Below are 12527 nucleotides of genomic sequence, written 5' to 3' on the forward strand. Positions count from 1 at the left end.
CGTCGGGGTGTGTTTGAGTTTCTGATGTTGCAAAACCAGCTTCCGCGGTGGCCGAAACTGGGCTGCTGCGGCTGGAGTTCGGGACGGGCTGGTGTGGGCTGGGAGCAGAGGTGCTGGGGAAGCAGCCGAGCTCCTGAGGGCAACGCTGTGGGGAGCGGCACCTCTCCCCGCGCCCCGTGCGCTGAGCCGGCTGCGTCAGACCTGCCTGGTGATGTATGTGTGCAGTTACCTAAAAACCCAGGAATTAGGTGCATCTCCCGGCATCAGCTGAGGAAGCCAGCCTCGTGCTCCAGGCGTGACTTTGATCCCAAAAAAGACCCCGCTGCCGCAGGCAAGGCTGCTTCCTGGCAGCTCGGACCTGCCACCGGCGCCGGGGCTGCCAGGACTCGCTCCGGCTGCAGTTCGTGAACCGCAAGGGCTTCAGAGGATCTTGGACCTTTTTCAAGGAGAATTTCCTATCTCGTTTCAAACAAACAGCAAGGCTTGGCCCTATCAGACACATTTTATGAGCTTCCTTCTGCCTTTGTCTCAGTTCTCATGATCAGGGGAGGGTTTTATTTAATCCCAGGAGCCGGTGACCAAAACTCACTGAATCTCAGAAGCACGCAGAGCTGCTGGAACCGCTTTGGTGCCCACCCAGAGCTCTGGAGACCTTCTCCTGGGAGAGCCTGGGGACCACCCGCGTGGGCGAAATTCCCTTCCTCCCCTCCTTCTGCCCACCGGTGCTCACCTCTGCTCCTCCCGGCCGTGCTTGTCCTCCGTGGCGACTTCTGTGCCCGAACGGCTCGGTCGCTCCCGCACCCCCGTGGGCCAGGAGATGGGGAAGCGGCATCCGCGTCGGGGTACGATGTCGGGGCTCTGGCAGGCTGCGGGAGGAAAAAGTGCCTCCGGGACCCGGCTCTAAAGCCCCAGGCAAGCAGAGAGCCACTGGGGACAACGCGACTGCAAAGTGCCTACGGCTGCAGAACGCTGGTGCAGATCCTCTGTGGAAACCTCTGGCACGGGGGACGTGTTCCCCAGCGCCCGCGGGTGCCCGTCGCCGGCTGGCTGCCTCTGCTCGGCGGGCGGGGTGCTCACCAGCAGCGTCTGCGGGGTGCTGATCCTGGTCACCCCGAGTGCCCGGAGAGCCGCGGCGGAGCGGTGCGGGGCTACGTCCAGCCGAGGTCTGACACGAACCGGCTCCGAGCGCGTCAGCTGGGACAGACACAGACCCGTCAAAAGCCCCTCTGTCTGCGAGCGGCACTTCGCCGCGCGCCGGGCTGGCCAGCGCTGCAGCCGGGGGCCAGCGCTTTTTTTGTCTATATTTAGTGCATTTTTCAGATAACCCTCGCATACTATTTTTGGGCCGTGTGCTGACTTAGGGGCCCTGCTTCCTCTTGTGCTCAGCTGTGTCACAGGTTCAAAGCCTTTCTGTTTTCGGGGTCCTCAGGTACCCAGCTGTTTAGGAGGGGTTTGAAGACAAGGCAGGCAAATGGGCTTTTTGGCTTCTTTATTAATATTCAGAAAAGGTGAGAATATTATTTTTTAAGCATTTTGACAGAGCAGCTAATGCTGGAAACCGTGAAAGGCCTTTGCCACCTCTCCCTCCTTCCGATGAGACTTTCAGAGGAGCAGAAACCTGGGCTTCACGTGTGAGAGAAGGGGCGAAGGTCATGGGGGCACCTTCTGCCTTGGGTGGGTTTCAAAAGCTTCGTCTCCGTCTGCATCACGGAGAGAGCAGAGGATCCGAGCCCGGTGTCAGTGACGGGTCCCTGTAGGGCTGCTGTGGCCGGGCTCGGTGGGAGCCACCGTCCCGGTGGGAAAGCGTGACCGGCAGGACCAGGGCACCTGCCGAGACCCGATGGAAATGCCCGAGAGCAGAAACCTTCACAGCAGCCCGTGTTCTGCTCTTTTTAAGGTCAGCTCCTTGGAAAGCGCCGTGCTCGGGCCGGCCAGCGTCCGAGGAGCAGACTGACAGGCACACGTGTCCCCAGCAGCCCGGTGCCGGCGCGACAGCCCAGCGCAGCGTCTCGACCCGAGTGCTGGGATCGCTTCACCCCTCTCCCCGTTACGCCAGAGCTCTCTAAGGTTTCCAGAAGCAGCGACGGCTCCTGAGGTCATGGGGAGCGGAGCCGCCGTGCTGTGATGTGGGGTCGGGCACAGCCAGTGCAGCGATCCCGCGAGACAAACCAGACCAGTGCCACCGCCGCGCGCGAGCCGTGTGTTGCTGCGTCCCCCACCGCGCTCCGCGTTCGATCTGCGACCAGGACCCGGACGGTGCGACCCAGAGGCACCAGGTGACCGGGTACTGTGTGTATTTTAAAACTCCTCTGTGTGTCCGAGGTCTTGGGATGAAGCCCAAAGAGCAAAGGAAAAACTTTCCCCTTGTCCTCCCCTGTCCTCAAATTTGGAGTCCCTTCTCCAACGTCGCCGTGGCCCTGCCTCCCCTCCCTGCTCCCGGGCAGGGTGACGGTTCCTCAGCGAGGTGCCAAGGTGCGCGCGGCGGGGCTCTGCCTTCCCTCTGTTGTCTGGAGGAGGATTTTCAAAATGCCGTGGAGTCTGTGGAGGCTTTCGGTCCCCCGTCACAGCTGCATGTGGTGTGGCCGGCTGTGCCCACAGAAGGGCAGAGCCACCATCTCTCGCCTGGCTTGGGGGTCACCTCGGTCCCAGCCTGCAGCTCACACAGCGTGGGCAGAACCCAGCTCATCCAGCACCCAGCTGTGGTGGGACCCCCTTCCTGGCCCCCCACGCTGGGGGGGCTCTGCCAGCACAACAGGGTGCAGGGCAGCACCTGGAGCAAACATGGCCATCAATGCTGCCCGTCCATGACTGCAGGCAAGGGGAGGTGGCTTCTCCTCAGGCTTCTGGGAGCCTGCTGCGGAGGGGCTTGGGGCTGCAAGGCAGTGGTGGCTGGGTGCCTGGGCAGGGGTGCAGCAGGAGGAGAACCAGAGCCAGGAGGAGACCAGGACTCCAGCCCTTCTGCTGCCCTGAACATCCTTGTCCCAGTCCACCTGGGACCTGTCAGCACCGCAGCCCGACGCCTATCAACTCATCTCGTGTCGGGCGCCAGACACCACGGTGGGGTGGGCAGATTCTCCACGATGGCCCTGACGTGGCTGCGCCCCGCGGTGCTGCCTGCCCCGGTCCCACGCACGTGGCCGCAGCTCGGACCGAGGGACGAACCAGAAACCCCGAACGTCCCCAGGAGCACCGAAAACGGAGCGTGGGTGCTCACAGCCCCTCTCTCCAGACACCCATCCCACGCCCGGCTCTCTGGAGCCGTGGTCCCAGATTTCACACCGCTCCCGTGTGGGAGCCGTGCTCCTTCCCCGGGCTGGGGCTGCGGCCGCGGCTCGGTCGCCGGTGCTGCCGCCACGCCGGGCTGCTGGCCTGGCTGAAAATAGCCCAGAGCTCGTTTCGACCTCGGCCGTGCGATGTTTTTCAGGTCGTTGGGGTGAGTGGTGGGGAGGACGGGGCCGGGGCAGGCTGGGGGCATGGTGTGCGCAGGGATGTGCGCACGCGGGCGTCTGCACAGGCGTTAAAACTCGGGGGAGGCACCCCAGGAATGGCAACCGGGGTTCTGTTCCCGTCGTCTCAGCACAAAACCAGACTGGGATTAGGAGAAGACTTTAGTGTTCCCTTCGTCCCCTCAATATAGCGGTTCTCGTGCAGGGCAGGACATTTATAGCTGCCCTCCCTTTTCGGGAGCTCTCTTGGGTTTCTCTGCTGGGTGACACCCATCAGCGTGCTCGGGTGCTGCTGCAGGCAGCGCAGAGGAGGTTGCAGCGTCCTCCTGCCCTGCGCAGGCTGCACAGCCCATGGTCCCTGCGCTCTGGAGCCGGTGCTGGGCAAAGCTGGGGGCGTAGCCGTGGCGTGGGGCATCTGCAGCACCCACCTCGTGCTCCTTGGAGCCACCCGCTGCCCTGAGCAGCTGGTCTCTTGGCCTGGTACCGTGCTATTTCTGTGGGCATCTGCTCCAAAGACTTTGCTCAGTGCTACTGTAGCCTTCGCCGCAGCACAGGAGCTCACAGGATCACGGAATGGCAGGGGGTTGGAAGGAACCTCTGGAGATCATCCAGTCCAACCCCTGCCGAAGCAGGGTCACCCAGAGCAGGCTGCACAGCACCGCGTCCAGGTGGGTCTGGAATATCTCCAGAGAAGGAGACTCCACAACCTCCCTGCGCAGCCTGGGCCAGGGCTCCGTCACCCGCAGAGTGAAGAAGTTCTTCCTCGTGTTCGGGTGGAACTTCACATGCTTTAGTTTGTGCCCGTTGCCCCCTTGTTTGGCAAGGAGGAAGATCCCTCCTTTGGAAAGATGCCACATGCAAACTGGTCAACCTCTTCCAGGCTCTCCATCAGCTCCCCGGGTCCCTCCTCTCCATTCTTCACACCTGGCTTTACAATCTTGGTTCAAAGTAGGAGATAAAGGGCTGCTCAACAGGGTCTTGAGAGAAAGGGACTCTTCAAGGAGAGACTCAAAGCCAAAATGCCAGATGGGCAGGGGGTTCTTGGGGGGGGCAGGAACCTTCCCAGCGTCATGGACAGCACTTGAGAAAAACTGCAGGCAGCGAGTCCCCATCACCCAGAGAGAGCCAGGCCGGGGCTTGGGGCTGCAGCAGCAGCGAGGTCTCCACTCGCTCTGGGTCAGCTGCAGAGAGAAGGTCCCTGCCTGGCTGCCCTCTAACCCCCCGGGGACAAGGAGTCGGGGGGCTGAGACTCCGTAGTGGGAGCTGCCCTCTCTCCTGGCCGGCACGTTGTAGTCTGAAGACACCTTAAAAAGTCAAGGTGACTCACTGCAAGGACAGCCATCAGCACAGCTGAGACACTGCCTGGAACAGATCCTCCAAGACTTATTTAAGGCTGAGGGTCACGCTGAGGGCTGGAAAAACCTATCTGTGTCCCAGGGATCCTACTCCAGCACGAAATCCTTAGATTCCTAAGAAGTCTAGGGAAAATGTGGGCTGTCTCTGGAAGGAAAGAGGGGACCTGGTAACCCAGGATATGGGGAAGGCTGAGGTACTCAATGACTTTTTTGCCTCAGTCTTCACTGTGAAGTGCTCCAGCCACACCACCCAAGTTGCAGAAGACAAAGGCAGGGGCTGGGAGAATGAAGAACCTCCCGCTGCAGGAGAAGATCAGGTTTGAGACCATCTAAGGAGCCTGAAAGTGCACAAGTCCATGGGACCTGATGAGATGCTTCCACAGGTCCTGAGGGAACTCGCTGATGAAGTTGCGAAGCCACCATCCATCATATCTGAGAGGTCGTGGCAGTCCAGTGAAGTTCCCACTGACTGGAAATGGGGAAACATAACGCCCGTTTTTGACAGGGGTGAAAAGAAAGACCCAGGGAACTACAGGCTGGTCAGCCTCTGTGTCTGGCAGGATCATGGAGCAGACCCTCCTGGAAACCCTGCTAAGGCACATGGAAAATGAGGAGGTGACTGGTGACAGCCAGCATGGCTTCACTAAGGGCAAATTGTGCCTGATAGATTTGGTGGCCTTCTTTGATGGGGTTACAGCGTTGGTGAACGGAAGAACAGCTGATGTCATTTATCTGGACTTGTGCAAAGCATTTGACACTGTCCCATACGACAGCCTTGTCTCTAAATTGGAGAGATATGGATTTGATGGATGGACCACTCGGTGGATAAGGAATTGGCTGGATGGTCGCACTCAAAAAGTTGTGGTCAATGGCTTGATGTCCAAGTGGAGACCAGTGATGAGTGGCGTTCCTCAGGGGTCAGTGTTGGGACCAGCACTGTTTAACATCTTTGTTGGCAACATGGTCGGTGGGATTGAGTGCATCTTCAGCTAGTTTGCAGATGACACCAAGCTCTGTGGTGCAGTTGACATGCTGGAGGGAAGGGTCACATGGGCTTGAGAGATGGGCCCACGTGAACTTCATGAAGTTCAACAAGGGCAAGTGTAAGGTCCTGCACATGGGTTGGGGCAATCCCAAGCACAAACACAGGCTGGGCAGAGAATGGATTGAGAGCAGCCCTGAGGAGAAGGCCTTGGGGCTGTTGGCTGATGAGAAGCTCAACATGAGCCAGCAATGTGCGCTGGCAGCCCAGCAGGCCAACCGAGGGAGCAGCTTTGTCTCTGTGCTAGAACTGGACCATGTCACTATGTCACCACGTTGCCGTGTCACCACGGTGGTGGCCAACAGTGATGTCCCCTGCAGACACCAGCTGCTGGGAAGGGTGTGGTGTGGCCCTGCACCATGAGGTACGGGGACCAAAGGGAAGGGGCATGGCTGGGTGGCACCAGCAAAGCGCAGGAGAACCAGTCCATCTGGGACATACCACCCTGACCACCCTCGGAAGAGCCTTGGCCGAGCAAGCAGGGCCGGGCACCAAGAGAAGAGTGACCTCCTCCCTTCTAATTTTCCCATCCCCTAAAACGGAAGACCCAGGCTTAGTTTTATTTGCTCATAATTGTCCTGGGTTTAATTTGAGTGTAAGAAGTTCCTGCCTCTTCTCCTGGGGAGTTATTTAAAATAAATTGCTACAGATAAATGGGACCGCGAGCAGAGGTAGCTGATGCAGGGTGAAGGCCAGCATGACCCCAGGCTCCACGACCACCGCTGCTGTGTGCCTCGGCCCAGCTGTAGTCACGCTGGAAAGTGTGCACTCCCAGGGCTCCAGCTCCAACAGGCAAGTGAGAAACAAATCCATGTCTCCACGGTCCTCGTCCAGACTGGCTGGAGTCAGGGGGACCATAGGAGGAGCAACCTTGAGCTGGGGTCCATTCCTCGCCTCCGCACCACGATGTGTCCTCTGGGGCACGACCCCTGCTGCACACTGACCCTATGGAGCACTCACACCCCATGGAGCACTCCCACCCCATGGAGAACACCCCATGGAGCACAGCCCCATGGAGCACATCCAACCCATGGAGAACACCCGCCCCATGGAGCACATCCACCCAACGGAGCACACCCAACCCTATGGAGCACACCCACCCCATGGAGCACACCCCATGGAGCACAGCCCTATGGAGCACAGCCCTATGGAGAACACCCCATGGAGAACACCCCATGGAGCACACCCCATGGAGCACACCCCATGGAGCACACCCCACCCCTGTGGCTCTTGGTGCGGGCCCTGCTGGGGGTGAGGCCGGGGGCCTGGGAGGTAACTGCTGCTGCTGGAAGCTACGCGTGGAGCCCATGCGGGGAAGGGCGAGCCCCGGGAGGTGCGAGGGCTGAGCTGCTGAGGGAGGAGGAAGGCCCAGCCTTGCCCCAGCAGCGGAGGGGCGCAGGGAGGCAGGGTGGACAGGCTCCTTCTTTCGGCGCCATGATGAAGGTGGAAGCTGGGTTTCAGCCGCATTTGAGGGAACCCCTCACTGAGACACCACCAAGGGTGAGATGACCCATGACCAGCGGCTGTTAGTGGGGCAGCAGATGGGTTCCCCCCTCCCTTGCTCTGCAGCGCAGGCAGGGAGAGGGCAAAGCCTCGCCTGCTCTCCTTGCCCGTGAAAGCTGCCTGCTCCTGGCTCTGGCAGAGGTGCTGAGGCTGCCGGGGAGGGGACGGTGGCAGGGGGTGACCGTCCTGCGCCAGCCCCTCGCTGCATGGGCAGTGACCCTGGCTGCCTGCACCCAAGGGTGCTCCACGCTGAGATGCACGCCCCAAAACCGCCCTGGGTCGGATTCCTGGGCTCATCTCGCCAGCTGCTGTTTCCTTCTGTCCCAAAGCCAAGCGAGAAGCTTGCAGAAAACAAGAACGTGTCAGTCAAAGGACAGACTGAGTCAGAGCGCTCCGGGGCTCGGGTCACGTGCGGCTGCGGAGGGCAGTGGGCTCTCGGCAGCGTCCCCGGCTGGGAGGGACACCCCACCCCGGCCGGGTGCTGCGGCCAGCTTCTCCCCTGATGGCTCCCCCCAAGCATCTGCCTCCCTGGGCAGCCTTCCCGACGGGACACCGCTGCCTGGCCGAAAGCCAGTTTGCAGCCCTGGTTTCAGAAGATGTTTTGGTATCTCCCGGCAGAAAGCTGCTGGTGACCCAAATTCTAAATATAGAAGCAAGTTCATTTTTTTTTGTAACGAAGGCAAAACATCCGCACCACGTTCATCTTTGGGAAACAGGTCTTTCTGTCAGAGAAGCGTAACTGTAACACCCAGATGTCTTTAAAGTGAGGTCACCTCCTGGCTGTGGCCATTCTCGGGGTGCTCTCATGGTTACTTGCTCTAGGTGAACTCTTTGGTGGCTCCTTCGCCGCTGGAAAGCCACGCTCAGAGCCTCTGGCAGATGCCAGGGCTGCAGCTCTTCATCTGATGGACCATGCCCATCTCGGTTGATGGGCAGATCCTCCAGGACGGAAGCATGGTGTGAAGCCTGCCCCGAGCCAGCCCCCCGCTCTCCCCAGCACCCTCGGGTGCCCTGCGGGCTGTGGGCATCTCTTGGTGGTACAATGAGGTGTCCTGAGCCTGGAGGGCTGTGGTTGCCCTGTCGGTGTGGTCAGCACCCATCAGGATGGTGTCTCTGGTCCAGCCCCAGCAGCAGAGCGCGTCGCTGGCCCTGTCCCGCAGCCACACGCGGTGTCCCCAGGGGAGGATCTGTCCCCTGAAATAATCACAGGTTGCCTGAGTGCCCGGCTGCCCGCTGAGCCCGAGGATCCTCACAGCTCTTCTCCAGCGTGGGCTGGCCGGGTGGGCAGAGGTCCCCGCGCCCGCTGGGCGCTGGGAGCTGGTGCCAGCAGCAGAGCAAGGGCAGGACCAGGCTGCAAAGCCCCGTGCTGGGAGCAGTGGGGTCCCAGCCACCAGGCAGCAAGTGACCAAGGGTCGTAACAGCTCCGATGTAACGAGCACCGGAGCCGCACCGTGCCCACACAGGCCTGGCTCGAGCAGGGGCTGGCTCGAAGCCTTCACCTCTGCGTGCGTGGCTGGCCAAGCACCGCTGGGTTCCCTGCCAGCGTCCCTGCAAGGCCGGCAGAGAGGAGAAGGGGGAGGCAGGAGGCACTGCCGTGGAGCCCCGTGGAGCTGGGACAGAGCCCACCCCTGCCAACCACGTCTTGGGCACCTCTGAGGGAGCAGGGCGGTGGGAGAGACCATGCTGGGCTTGTTACTGATGGGTCTTTCTCTGGCCACTAAACCCCAGCAAGGCTCCACTGGGATTTCTCAGGGTCTGGTAGTTTTGCCCAGTTTAAGTGAATTTTGAGAAGAGCAAGCGGAGGCAGAGCTGACACCCCTGGGTGCACCTCCTGTCCCTGGTGCCACCGCTGCAGGAGCCAGAGCTGCCACCCCCGGGCACACCTCCTGTCCCTGGTGCCACTGCTCCAGGAGCCAGAGCTGCCACCCCCGAGCACACCTCCTGTCCCTGGTGCCACCGCTGCAGGAGCCAGAGCTGCTCACAAGGAGAGCAATGAGGATTTTTAACGATGTAGAACAACGTGTGGTGCCTTTTCTTGATCTCGGACACAGAAAACCACCTTCAGGCAGGAGGTCCCAGGCGAATCCATCCCAAGGGGCAGGCAGCACCGAAACAGCCGCCTGGGGAGCTGAAGCACGGCAGACACCTGGAGATGCGGGTGGTGGGTGGCACCTCCCAGTCCACTTCACTGGGGCTGGACGGGTGTCAGGGTTTCTGGGCACACCCCCAGGTCCCAGAGTCGGTGCCCCAAGGGCTGGCAGTGGGATGGGGGTGGCAGGGACAGGGTGTCCTTCTGGGGAAGGAGAAGGAGCAGCTTCTGCTCCCCTCGTTTTCCTGTTCTCCATCGCTTCGTGCAGAGCGTGTGTTTGAGTCTCTGTACACCGTGCCCGTACCTCGCCCTTAACCGCCCTTCCCAGCCCCAACTGGTGAGCGCGCAGCTCACGAGATGGCACCAAGCCACGGGGCTCGGGTGGAGCATGGTCCCTGAAGACCTGAGACCTGCGAGGGCTTCAGCCTGCTGCAGACCCACAGCCCCAGGACATACAGGGCCACGGTTGTGAGACGCTGCTTCACGGTGCTCAGCAGCCACCTGTGTGACCCTGGCATCTCCAGGAGACACGACCGGGGCAGCGCTCCCCGGGCTCGGGGAACAACTCAGGCCGGGTGTGCCAGGACCAGCACCTGGTTGGGATGCAGCGAGGTGACCTTGGATGATGCAGGGAACCCGAAGCAGAGAGCTGGGGCTGGAGGGCCGCCCTGGGCCGTGCTTGCTCAGACAGAATCACAGAATCACAGAATGGTCGGGGTTGGCAGGGCCCTCTGTGGGTCACCCAGCCCAGCCCCCTGCCCAAGCAGGGTCACCCAGAGCAGGCTGCACAGCACCGCGGCCAGGCGGGGCTGGAATATCTCCAGAGAAGGAGACTCCACAGCCTCCCTGGGCAGCCTGGGCCAGGGCTCCGGCACCCTCAGAGGGAAGAAGTTCTTCCTCGGGTTCAGCTGGAGCTTCCTCTGCTTCAGTTTGTGCCCGTTGCCCCTTGTCCTGTCGCTGGGCACCACTGGAAAGAGTCTGGCCCCGTCCTCCTGACCCCCACCCTGCAGATATTTGGAGGCATTGATAAGGTCCCCTCTCAGCCTTCTCTTCTCCAGGCTGAACAAGCCCAGCTCCCTCAGCCTCTCCTTGCAGGAGAGATGCTCCCGTCCCCTCCTCATCCTCGCAGCCCTCCGCTGGACTCTCTCCAGTAGCTCCTCATCTTTCCCAAAGGCTGGGGACGTGTTCTTGGAGGGCTGCGCAAAGATCCGCTCATACCGTCATTTCCTGATCCCTTATTTTTGTAGAAGATTTGGGGAGCTGAATCCAGCATCCTTTGTTTTTTCCGGTAAAGGACGGTTAAATCGCGCGAGCCCTGGCTGATTTGCGCGCCATTTGTTGGGTTACGCGAAGCACGCGCGCTGCGTGCCAGCCCCGCGCCCTGCCGGGAGGTACCAGCACCACTCTCCAGCACCCCTTGGGTGAAGCAGCAGCCAGCGCTCCCACCATCCCGTTGTCAGCCGTCGCCCACAGACGCAGAGAGCCCCTGGCTACGCGCGGCAGAGCCCGAGGTGCCTGCCGGTGCAGCCTCACGCCGTGACGCACCGGGGCTGCCGCCAGCTCTCCATCACCCGCGGGCTGGCGACGTGCCGGCAGCCGCCTGCTCGCCCTCGCCCGGCGCAGCGCCCTGCAGCGTGACTTTCCTCGGCGACCCGATGGCCAGGGCCACCCGGGACCCTCTTTGCTAGGGTGGGTGTCCCTGCACCCCACCCCAGACGCCGCAGAGAAGTCGCTCTGGTTTTCTCTCCCTTATTGAGCGTCGAGAGCCACCGCTGTCCCCGGGGACCGAGCAGCCACTCCAGCACCCGCAGGCTCTCTGTGCTGGCCCCGCGGCCCAGCCAGCAGGCAGAACGACACGGGGCCCAGCTTGGCGTGGCAGCTCGGTCACCGCAGGCTTGTCGGCACACGAGGGCCCGGTGACCGCAGCTTCCTGACCGCTGCTCCCTGCGCTGGCGAGATTAAAGTCACCAGTTCCCACTGCCGCGCAGGCACGGCTGTCGATGGTCACTGGTGCCCACTGACCGCAGCGCCCAGCGCCGCTGCCGGCAGCCTCTGCCGACTGCTCCGGGCTGGGGCAGAGCTCGCTCCTCTGCGTTCTCGTGCTGGCAGCAGCTTCCCCCCAGCAATGCATCGCTGGAGGGGGGCTGTCTCCCTTCTTTTTGCAGCAAAAGGCCAGGGCAGGGTGCAGCAGAGACGGAAGCGCGACCCATCCCGGTTGGGAGAGAGGGTCATCCCCTTACAGCAGCCCTCCCGGGGACACGCCAGCAGGATGGGACAATTCACCCTGCGAGATTTTTAACCCTAGCCATGTTCTGATGCATTTCTTTCTATCCCCTGCTGCATGGCACTGGAGGTTACCTCTGCACGCCTGGTGCAGCATCGAGAGCCGCGCCGTAACCACTCCGTGCGGAACAAGCGCTAAGAAACGCAGCGAAACAAACCCCGCCGGGTGACAGGAGCTGTTGTCTTCGCACCGGGCCCGGGTTGGGGGTCAGGCGGGAGTTACGCCGTACCTTCGGGGGGTCTCCTGCAGACCCCTCCGCCGCTGCGCCCGGCCGCGCGGGGCACCGCCAGCTCCTCGGGGCATCCATCGGCCCTCCGCTGGGCGGCCCGAAGGAGCGGATTTTCTGCTTCAAAAGGTTTTCCGAGCTTCTGCTCCCCTCCCGGCGAAGCGGGGTGAGAGCTCTGCCAGGCGGCCGCTCTCCTCCTGCGGCGGTTTGCACCCCGCAGCAAGGTCCTGCAATTAGAGAAGACGAAGCGTTGTTTAATTTGCGACGGCGCGTTGAATAACTCAATTAAATTCTGCCTCTTGTGAATTTGCGACGGGGAATTCTCACCGGGGATGCCGGGTGAGTCCTCGCCGCACCGCGCGTGACTCGGGCCCTCCGGCTGCTCTGCTAATGAGTGGTTTTTAATAAATGTTCCATCTTTATGCAGACAATTTCCTGCCGTGTGACGAGCCTGGCGCGGTGACGAACCCAATCTCGGTCCCCTGATCGACGCGTGCTGAGGGTGAAGGTGGCATCTTGGGGCACCGGGTACCCCAACCTCGGGCTCCCATTCCTTCAGCCCCGCTCCTCTCCCCAGCCTCC

The sequence above is a fragment of the Opisthocomus hoazin genome, chromosome 18, assembly GCF_030867145.1.
Source record: "Opisthocomus hoazin isolate bOpiHoa1 chromosome 18, bOpiHoa1.hap1, whole genome shotgun sequence".
Classification (NCBI taxonomy): domain Eukaryota; kingdom Metazoa; phylum Chordata; class Aves; order Opisthocomiformes; family Opisthocomidae; genus Opisthocomus; species Opisthocomus hoazin.